We start from the raw sequence: 10,064 nt of genomic DNA on the forward strand, positions 1-10,064 counted from the left end.
GACTCTTTCAGGTTGCGGTGACTGAGACGTCAGAAGAGGCCCTATTCCGTGTCATCACCACAGTGAGACTCACCTGCAGGTAGGAGAACACTTCTTCTTTTGTCCCAGCTCCTCCTTTCTTCAGGCTTCCCAGAGCTCACTGTACCTGAAGCAGATCTGTTCAGTTGATGAGAAAGATGCAATGTGCGTAAGAGCTCTTGATACATCAAGAAAAACCCTGCAGTGAGAGTCACCAGCTCTAGGACAGTGCTGATTTAGGTAAATTCACATTGCACCATTCAGTATTTTTTTCCAGGGCAATGTTTTTTGTATGGGTCTCTCCTTTTTCCCATTTTCTTTTCTGATGGTCTCTTCGCAGTTCTCTCCAAAGATCCTGCAACACTCAGATGAAGCCAGCTCTTCCGGCTCAGTTCCAGAAGTCACAGTGGTAAGAAAAGCTTTAAAAAAAACAACAACACAAAACTTATTTTCTGCAGGATTGGTGGAAGGTGGCTGGGGACAAACTAGTGACTCTATATTGTAACCCAACTGAAGAAGCTGCCAAGTCACACCTCAAATGGACAAACGAAAGGGTGAGCATTGAGCAATCTTTCCTCTTTCCACACCAAGCTTAATGGCAGAGATTTAAATCTGACTCTCATCTCTCTGTTCTGCCCCTCTAGATTAATGGCTTATCTAGCTTCAATCAAAAATGGCGGTCAAAATGGTATTCCAGGATTGAAGTACATTTAGGTGAGTATCCCTTGCTTGTCTGGGGAGAAAATCTCTGTTGTGTTCCGTCTACAATTCTTTGTGCTAAGACTCTTTCAGGTTGCGGTGACGTCAGAAGAGGCCCTATTCCATGTCACCACAGTGAGACTCACCTGCAGGTAGGAGAACACTTCTTCTTTTGTTCCAGCCCTTCTTTCCTTTTGCTCCAGCTCCTCCTTTCTTCAGGCTTCCCAGAGCTCACTGTACCTGAAGCAAATATGTTCAGTTGACGAGAAAGATGCAGTATCAATAAGAGCTCTTGATACTTCAAGAAAAACCCTGCAGTGAGAGTCACCAGCATTAGGACAGTGCTGCTTTAGTTGAAATGGTATTCCATGATTGATATACATTTAGGTGAGTATCCCTTGCTTGGCTAGGGAGGAAATCTGTATTGTGTTCTGTATGAAACTCTTTGTGCTATGGCTCTTTCAGGTTGCAGTGACTGAGTCGTCAGAAGTGGAAGCCTTTTGCAGGAGATTTCTTCGTAACTCTTAAGTTTGTTTTTTCCCTGAGAGAACATTCTATTTTGTATGACTCAGTAGGGTAGCAATCATTTTTAAATGTGCATACATATACAACATTTGCAAATTAGTCTCCTTTTTTTGTTTTTAAAGCCATGTGTCAGTGGTCACTATACACAAAGAGGCCAATTTCTGCAATTTGGACACTGAGGGGAGGTCAGAAGGAGTATATGGAGAGGAGGATCTGGATGCTGAAGGGGCAACAAAGTTTCGTGAGCAGGAAGAACTTGTGAAAGGGAGCAGTTCAGACTCCAAGGCTGAAGCAGAGGAGGGGCCTCAAGAGACTGCTGAGGAATCTAGGGAGTCTCCCTCTCCTGCTGCAACAAGCTCCCCTCCAGCCTTGTCTCCAAGAACACACAGAATAATGAGGAGAGTGGAACAGAGGCCAAAGATGCTCAGATGCTGTTTGAGACTGCTGGGGAGAGGAGGAGCCCTAGAAGGCAGGGACTGTCAGTCCTGACAACTGCTGCACAGGGGCAAGACCTACTGGGAAGTGTCGCTGAGTTGTATGTTCATTTCCTTGAATAAAAAGTTGACTGAGCACTGCAAACTGCCTTTGCTTCTTCATGCTGACCTGCATCCCTGACAGCCTGGCCCTTTGTGTTTCCCCTGATCGTGGGGAAGTGCAGTTTGACCCTAACTTTACTTAGGAAGGAGAGAGTGTTGGTCAAAGGCGTCCTGGTAGTTGCTCCCCCCCTTAAAGGCTGTAGCTCAGTGGCAGAGCACATGCCTAGCATTTAGAAGGACCCGGGTTCAATTTCTGGCATCTCCAGGTACGGGTGGGCCCAACTCACAATCCCCTTTGATATGATCACCTGATCAAAATCTTGGCATATTGCAGAGATGTCAGAATGGATGGAACTGTTAAAAGATACAAATTTAGAATATTTTAAGGAAGACTGGAAATCCTTTCTAGTCTAAGTAAAAGGTTATTATTTCCCCTGTGAAGATCACAGTGGTTCATCAGTGGATGATCATAGATATATCTCAACCTGAATTAACCTCACAAGGCTGCTGGGGTGAGGTAGAATGTGAGCTCCTTGGAGGAAGGGCACGATAAAAGCAAAACATAAACCTTGGTCTCTAATCATTAACTGCCATCTTTTCTTCCTCCACAAGGAAGTGGGAATAGAACCAAGAGAACTCAGGAAACTTGGGTTGGGCAGTGCTGAGAGGGACAAGGAGACGAGGCCATTGTCTCACTGCAGTAGTGATCCCAGGGTGCTCCCATTTATTTCAGTAGTGTTGGTGTCGGGAACCTTTGGGCTGCCAGATGTTGCTGAACTTTCAGTCGCCATCATCACTGGTCACTGCACATACTGGGGCTGATGGGAGCTGTACTTCAGCAACACCAAGCAGGTCAAGGCAGGAGATGGTTAGGATCAGAGTTTTCCTTCTCTTAGGTGGGCTACCTTCCTAGGTGGATGAGCCCCATCTGGCAGCTTCTAGGAGCCACAGGTGAGAGGACAAAAGGTGGACAAAATACCCCAGAAGGAGCCCAATGTGTTCCCCACTAGAGGGACAACCCCTCCCCTAACACCCCATACACCCCCAAAAGGAGGGCTATAAATGCAATATATAAATAAGATTAAAGCTAAGCTAAATAAGCTAAAAGCCACTTCTGGCTTAAAGGGGCTAGAACAGCAGTGGGGATCATTTTACCTCCTGGATATTGCTAAACTACAACTCCCATCTGCCCTAGCAATCATGGCCACTGGCCAGGGTTGATTGGAGCTGTAGTTCAGTAACATCTAGAAGGCCAAATGGTCCCCATACCTGGGCTAGATAACACTCTGGTGAGACAGGGAATGGGTCACTTTCAGCCTTGATTTCTGAGATTCACAAACTGATTGAACTGTAGGTGCTCTAGTTTATTGTGTTTATTATTAGGTGTGGAGAATTGAGGGTTGCATCCCTTTCTGGTCAACCATCCAAGGACCACATGCCAGTGGTGGTGCAACAAATGTAGAGGGCTGCCACATGGACATGTCCCTCTCTAGCTATCCTCTATCCAGACATGCAAGAATCCCTTCCAACTCTACAAATTCTATGATTCTCTGACACTTTCCAAGCAGGCAAGAACCCTCAAGAACCCCGGAAATGCAGGGTCAGTAAAGGGCCTTAGGGAGAGTTCTGAGGACCAGATGGGAAGGCCTCCGAGCCTGAGATTCCCCACTCCTGGTTTAAAGTATCTGGAAGTGGGCATCCCTGCTCACCTAGCATCCTTTGCCTTAAGTCCAATGTCAATTGTAGTCTCTCTACACTAACATTAGACAACAGAAGGAAAGAATAATCCCCTCAATCGCAAAAGAGTCTCTCACTAAAGGTAAATGAACTGTGAAAAAACCTTTTATGAATGGAAAGTGGAGGTGATAGTGTACCATTCCCTGTTTATCTGTTTTGTAACACGAAAAATCTTTAATAAAAACTATTTTTTTTAAAAAAGGTGTGCAGATCGACACCAGCTGGGATCCCAGCTCGACGAGCTCATTTTGTAATGCTGCATATTAGGCAGGCATTTTGTGGTATGCTTTCAGCGGACTCTGTCCACCCCCTAACAATTCATAACGGTCCCTTCCCTTCCCCACCCAGCGGCCAGTTTTGCATCCTGAGCCACATCTTTAGGAAACTTCAGTAGCCTTCTAATAACTCGACCCCTGGATCCCCATAGCAGCCACAAAGGAAAGATTTATGAAGCAATAGGAAACCAACAGTATTGTTTTGAGAGCACTTTGCCATCACCCTGCCCTGCAGCAGGACCTTCTCCAAGCCCCAGTCCCTGCCCCCAGCTTCTGGAGAGCAAATTAAGACCCATGGCCAGCTGTCAAAATGATTAGATGGTCCGCAGACTGGGTGGCCTGCACAATGCTGCCTCCCCAATCTGCTCAACCGCTTAGCTACCCTCTTTCACCTGTAATACAGATTGTGAATGTTTGCTTTACAGCTGGGGGAAATGACCTTCTCACACTCTGACAGGGAGTGTAGTTCAGGAGGATGACATGTGCAACCTGAGATGTCCAGCCGTGATCCACCATTTATCTTGCCGATCAACTTTGCTGGGACTGAAACAAGGATACTAGAGTTACTGGTTCCTCAGATGGACCCATCTTTTGGTATCCATTTATTGGCAAGACCCCTTTTGTACATCTGTGTCTTTGGAAGATACTCTGATGGGGTTCAGAAGATCCATTACCAGTGTACTGGGTGACACCTGTGAGCACATGGGAAGGTCATTGATTGATGGATGACTGATCTATTGCAGCCATTCTCATTTCCACCCCTCCCAATGACCACTTGACAACTTCTGGGAGTCTTAGCAGACCATTTAATAAATGTTTCTGTTGTTCCGTAAATCAAAGTTCATATATAACTCATGTTTTCATAATATAATCATAGTCTTGCTTTTCTATTGCAATAGATGCACCTTCTTTCTGAGCAAAGTGTCATCAGAAGAAATAATAATAATAAAGGACAGGACAGGGCAAACTGCACATATTCCTGACTGATTTGCAATCTTTCTGCAGACCACCTGGATGCAGCTTGTGGACCACCAACGGCCTGCGAATCTTCTCAGGAACTGCTCACCACTACCCCATGTGGCGAGCCATGTCACTACAGCTTATCATGGAACAGAAGGAGTATAAAGGAACTTTGCCTGAGCAACAAGCTCTTCTTGAGCTCTAGCATCATGTCTTGTGTTATCTGGTCTTGCTCTTTAATCTAGGCTTATTCTACTGCTTCCACTGTCCCCTGTTCCAGATTCCTCTATGGGTTTGATTCCTTAATTGGAGAAGGGCTGTAGCTTAGTGGCAAAGTACCTGCTCTGCATGCAGAAGGTGCCTGGTTCACCCCCTGCCATCTCCAGCTTGGGCTGGGAAGGGTGAACTGCTGTCATCCAGTGTAGACAATATTGAGCCAGATGGGCCAACGGCTTGGGATAATGCAGCTTCTTGTGTTCTCTGGCCTGACTTCCTGCTTGCCCTTAGTTCCTGGCTCCTGTATTTCTCCAGACCTCCATCCAAGGCCCACCTCAGACAGGATCAGAGACTGGGAAGCTCTGGTCAGCTGTGTTTCTATTGTTATGTGTTACTTTACTCTTCTTTTCGATTGGATTTCCATTTTATGCTCAGTGCTTTGAGGGCCCTTTAGACCCAAAAGCTGGAATACAGGCACACCCCCCCCACTAATGCAGCACCAGGAAACAAGAAAGAAAGAAAGAAAGAAAGAAAGAAAGAAAGAAAGAAAGGAAGGAAGGAAGGAAGGAAGGGAGGAAGGAAGGAAGGAAGGAAGGAAGGAAGGAAGCTCAAATCTGGAAATGGCAGAAGAGAGCTGGAAAGTCCTCTTGGCTAGCAAGGAGACCCTTCCTAGAGCCCAAAGCGGATGCCAGTGAGTCCAAAGTCTAGAAATAAAGATTTAAAATGCTTTAAATAAAGAACTTATGGGTTCCAAAAATGAAACTTGGGAGCTCCTGCTACTGCCATGCTACCCCACTCAACAGGGGTTGGATGGGAAGTTGTGTTGCAGCGGGATTGGCTGCCCTGTTCCATGCTCTTTCTGGCAATCTGGAGACAAAGGTACAGTGTAAAAGAAAAAGGTATTTCTGATGCCTCTTAAATTGCCCTAGTTCCCCACTTACACACATTTCGCTTATGCATGTGGGGACCCAGATCGTAGTGAGGAGTCATCTGTATATAAAATCAATTTGCTCTTGACTTTCTGACCATATGGCTCAGCCTTCCACTGAAATTCCCTTGCAGTTCTCAGAGGCTACAGAAGAATGATGTTAAGTGCATGGTGGTGCAGTGTGGCAGAGTGTTTGGCCTATTTATATAAATAGTGATATTCCACTTTCTGGCCCATAGACACAAATGGCTCATAAACACAAATGGCTCTTGGCTCATAAACACAAATGAGCAATAATGATTGCAAAATATAATCAGCAAACCACACTACAGATAATACTTCAAGAAGCCATTCAAGTTAGGATTTGCTTTTACCCTAATGTGAGATGCTTATTAAGGAACACAGTAACAACTGCCCCCTTGCTGAGGATCAGAGGATGTTGAAGAACTTCCCAAAGTTCATCTGTGAAGCTTGCTGGGGGGAGTCACTGTCTCTTAACCCACCTCACAGGACTTCTTGTGAGGCTAGAACATAGGAAGCTGTCAGACCATCTAGTTCAGGACTGCCTGCCCTGACTGGGGGAGTAACCTCATGGAAGGAGTGTTTTCAGCCCTTGGAAGTCTTGCAAGTGGCTTCAGGAGAGGGACACTAAGTAACATCAAGGGAGGGGTGTTTCTAGAACTAAGGTGGAACTGTGAAGCTCCTTTGTTATTTTTGCTATTGAGTGCTGCATTAAGCAATCTTATATTTACAGTATCAGAATCTGTACTGCCTTGGGGTTTCTTACTATATCTGCTATTGTTTTGCTATGGAATTGTTATTATTTTGCTATGTTATGAAATTGTTGCTACTTTATTATGAAATTACTTTTGTAGTGTTTGTCTGAAATCCATCCCTGTTTCTTTGTTGTGAGCCACTTTGAGCATGATTTTCGTGTGTGGAAAAGCGGCATATGAATAAGAGGAAGGACGGAAGGGGTGATGGCAGTGGCTCTCCAGGGTTTCAGACAGGAGTGCTTCCCAACTTACCTGGAAAAGCCAGGGGGGTGAACCTGGAGCTTTTTGCATGCTTGGTAGATGCTCTACCACTGAGCTACAGCTTCTTGGAAGGAAGATGTGTGGGATACAAAGGAAATGAATGAACTGTGGGCTTTATAGGACACATGGAAGGTTTACGGTTACAATGACATGCATGCTTACTTAGGAATAATTCCCACTGAGGCTTCCTTCACAATGAGCATGCATATAATTGCTCATGGCTCTCATAAATCTGAATCCGCTCTGCTGGAATAAGGAAATGGAAAAGCTGAAACCACAGCAAACTCCTTAGTTAGTCCATACCAATACAAATTGTGGCAGGTTGGGTTTTGGAACTTGCAAGAAGCCACTTTGGCTCACCTCTAGAGATTTGTCAGAAATGAGTGGGTAGGAAAGTTCCTACAACTTTTCATGGCCTTTTAGCCAAAGCAGTATCAATCAATCAACTTCTTTGTCAAAAGTCCATCTTGGTCATAACAAAATATACATGTCTTCTGTACTAATATACTAATTCCTACCAGAGAGGAATGGCAAACCAAGCTGATGGACTATGCTGAAATGGCAAAACTGACGGGAAAACTCAGGAACCAAGAGGACAAAAAAATTATAAAAGAATGGGGAAAATTTATAAGTTTCTTAAGAGGCTTTTCTGCTGTGCTGCGCTCCTTACTGTGTGGAGAGGGGTTGTCACTGGTACTGCCTGTTACTGCCACTGCCGCCACTTTTCTTTTTTAAAACTCCCCCTTCCTTTACTCAACTCATTCCCGCCATCATGGCCAACCCGGTCATGTTTTTTAACATCGCTGCCAATGGCGAGCCTGTGGGGCACATCACCTTCGAGCTGTTTGCAGACAGGGTTCCAAAGACAGCAGAGAATTTCTGTGCCTTGAGCGCTGGGCAGAAAGGTTTTGGTTACAAGGGGTCCTGCTTCCACAGAATCATTCCTTGGTTCATGTGTCAGGGGGGTGACTTTACTTGTCGTAATGGAACAGGTGGTAAATCAGGTGGTACAGTGAGAAGTCTGCTGGTGAGAACTTCGTCCTCAAGCACACCAGTGCTGGCATCTTGTCTATGGCAAATACTGGTCCCAATACAAATGGGTCTCAGTTCTTCATCTGCACTGCCAAAACTGACTGGTTGGATAGGAAACATGTGGTCTTTGGCCAAGTCAAAGAAGGAATGAATATTGTGGAAGCAATGGAGCGCTTTGGGTCAAGGAACGGCAAGACAAGCAAGAAGATCCCCATCTCTGACTGGGGGCAGCTGTCATAAAATTCCTTTGTCTTAACAACCAACCATTCCTTCTCTAGCTGGGGTTTGTCCCCTGTAATCCTTGTGCTCCTGACTTACTGCTGCTTTTCTGTTGGGTTTCCATTTCTGCTCCTACACAAGTCCAGCTGGACTGAAGACAACTTTGTTTGCAAAGTGAAATAAAACAAGTTAAACCACAAAAAAGTCACTTTAGAGACCACTGTAAGCAGATGGAAACATTGGCAGGATTTTGACCTCACTTGTAGTTTAACAATTACCATGGATAATATGGAGTGATATAAAAATTAGATTATGGAAGAATATGCAGTTCTAAATGTTCAAAATGGGACCCGAATGGAGGGGGTTGGGGGAAGTCCCGAGATTCAGAGGAATCTCTGTATATGGATATATATTTGGATTTTTATAACTTTGCATTTGTAAAACGAAATAAAAATGATTTCTGGAAAAATAAAAAAAGGGATTTGAAGTCAGTGCAGAGCCCCATCTCTGTGGAGAGTGAAGCCCCAGGGGCTTGTCCGCATGCCAGCACTCTGCTCCCGGAGCTATTAGTCATATTAGTAAATAGAATATCTCAGCCCATGTGCAGAGTGCCACCCCAACATCTGATGGTGAGGGGTTAGCAGTCCGAGGTCAGAACGCTCATCCCCAACAACCCAGTTTTTAGGGGAATGAAATGGGTCTTTTTAATCCCAAAGCAGAAACACTTGTCCTGCATTTCTGGGCCTAATTCAAAATGCTGGTTTAAGCCTATGAAGCCTTGGCACACTAGTACCTGGTGGGCACCTCTTCCCAGACGAGCCAGCCTGGGATGTAAGAGAATCCATAGAGGCTGCTGAACACTGCAGCCTGTTTAAAACACACACAGAGATCAAGGACAATATTTTTTCTGCAAGACTGCCTCCTTGTGGCCAAAAGCTGCATGGCACAATTTTTATAACTCCCTTGAAACACTTCCACCTCAGTCTTGCAGCAGGTGCAAGTTGCTTGGCAGATGTTAAGAGAAATCATAAGAGGTGGCTTAGAAGAGGATTTAATAGATGATTTGGGCAGGTATCCAAAGGTAAATGCTGTGTAAATCTAATGGATGCACTACCAGGCTGTGTTCTAAAGTAATAGTATAGCAAGCAATTTTGAGTGTTCAGAACACTTTGCATGCATAATTGTGTGGAAATACTGTGTTGTGATTGTGGGTGGGGTTGTTGCTGCTGCTGTTTTTATTGCAGCACCAGCAGCATTGCCACTATCATAATAATCTATTAGTCACTTTCCCTCACAAAAAGTGACCCAAAGTGACATACAAACATTGCAATAGTACAAATATAATATTCTGTATATGCTGTAACCTGTCCTATGATGTTCTGGTGAAGAGCAAGTAAGAAAACACAAGTAGTAGCAGCAACAGCAATAGTTATTGTTGTCCTTCTGACAACTATGAAAAGTAGCTCAGTATTAATATCCCCATACTGCAGACGGAGGGAGGAGGACTAGGCTTCCTAGTCCATTCATGGTGAAAATAGGATTCAAACCTTTGGCTGCTTGTTATACCAGATCTTCACCAAGATGTCCTAAGAATTATTTTTGGGTGCCTGCCATTTTCTGACATAGACAGAGAAACGGCTTCAACAGGCTGGCTAAATCAGGTGAGGGTATTTGATGAGTCTCTAGCCCTCAGTGAGTTAGCGACTTCCCCTGCATGGTGTTTAGAGCGGACAAGACATTAAGGGGTCCAATGGTCAAGAAAGCAGTTTCTGCATGTGCTGTAGAGGGAAGTGAGGGGCAGATGGGGCTCATCGACCTGGGAAGGGAGCCCACCTAGGAGAAGGAAAACTTCTGCTGCCCTGTGGGAGATCTTTGGGAGAAG

At 44.9% G+C, this 10,064-nt stretch overlaps 1 pseudogene; it reads left to right on the plus strand.

Moving 5' to 3' along the window:
* Nucleotides 1-7,694: 7,694 nt before the first annotated feature.
* LOC114585527 (peptidyl-prolyl cis-trans isomerase A pseudogene) lies at nucleotides 7,695-8,380 on the plus strand (annotated as a pseudogene).
* The last annotated feature ends 1,684 nt before the right edge of the window (nucleotides 8,381-10,064 follow it).

The sequence above is a fragment of the Podarcis muralis genome, chromosome 15, assembly GCF_964188315.1.
Source record: "Podarcis muralis chromosome 15, rPodMur119.hap1.1, whole genome shotgun sequence".
Lineage (NCBI taxonomy): Eukaryota > Metazoa > Chordata > Lepidosauria > Squamata > Lacertidae > Podarcis > Podarcis muralis.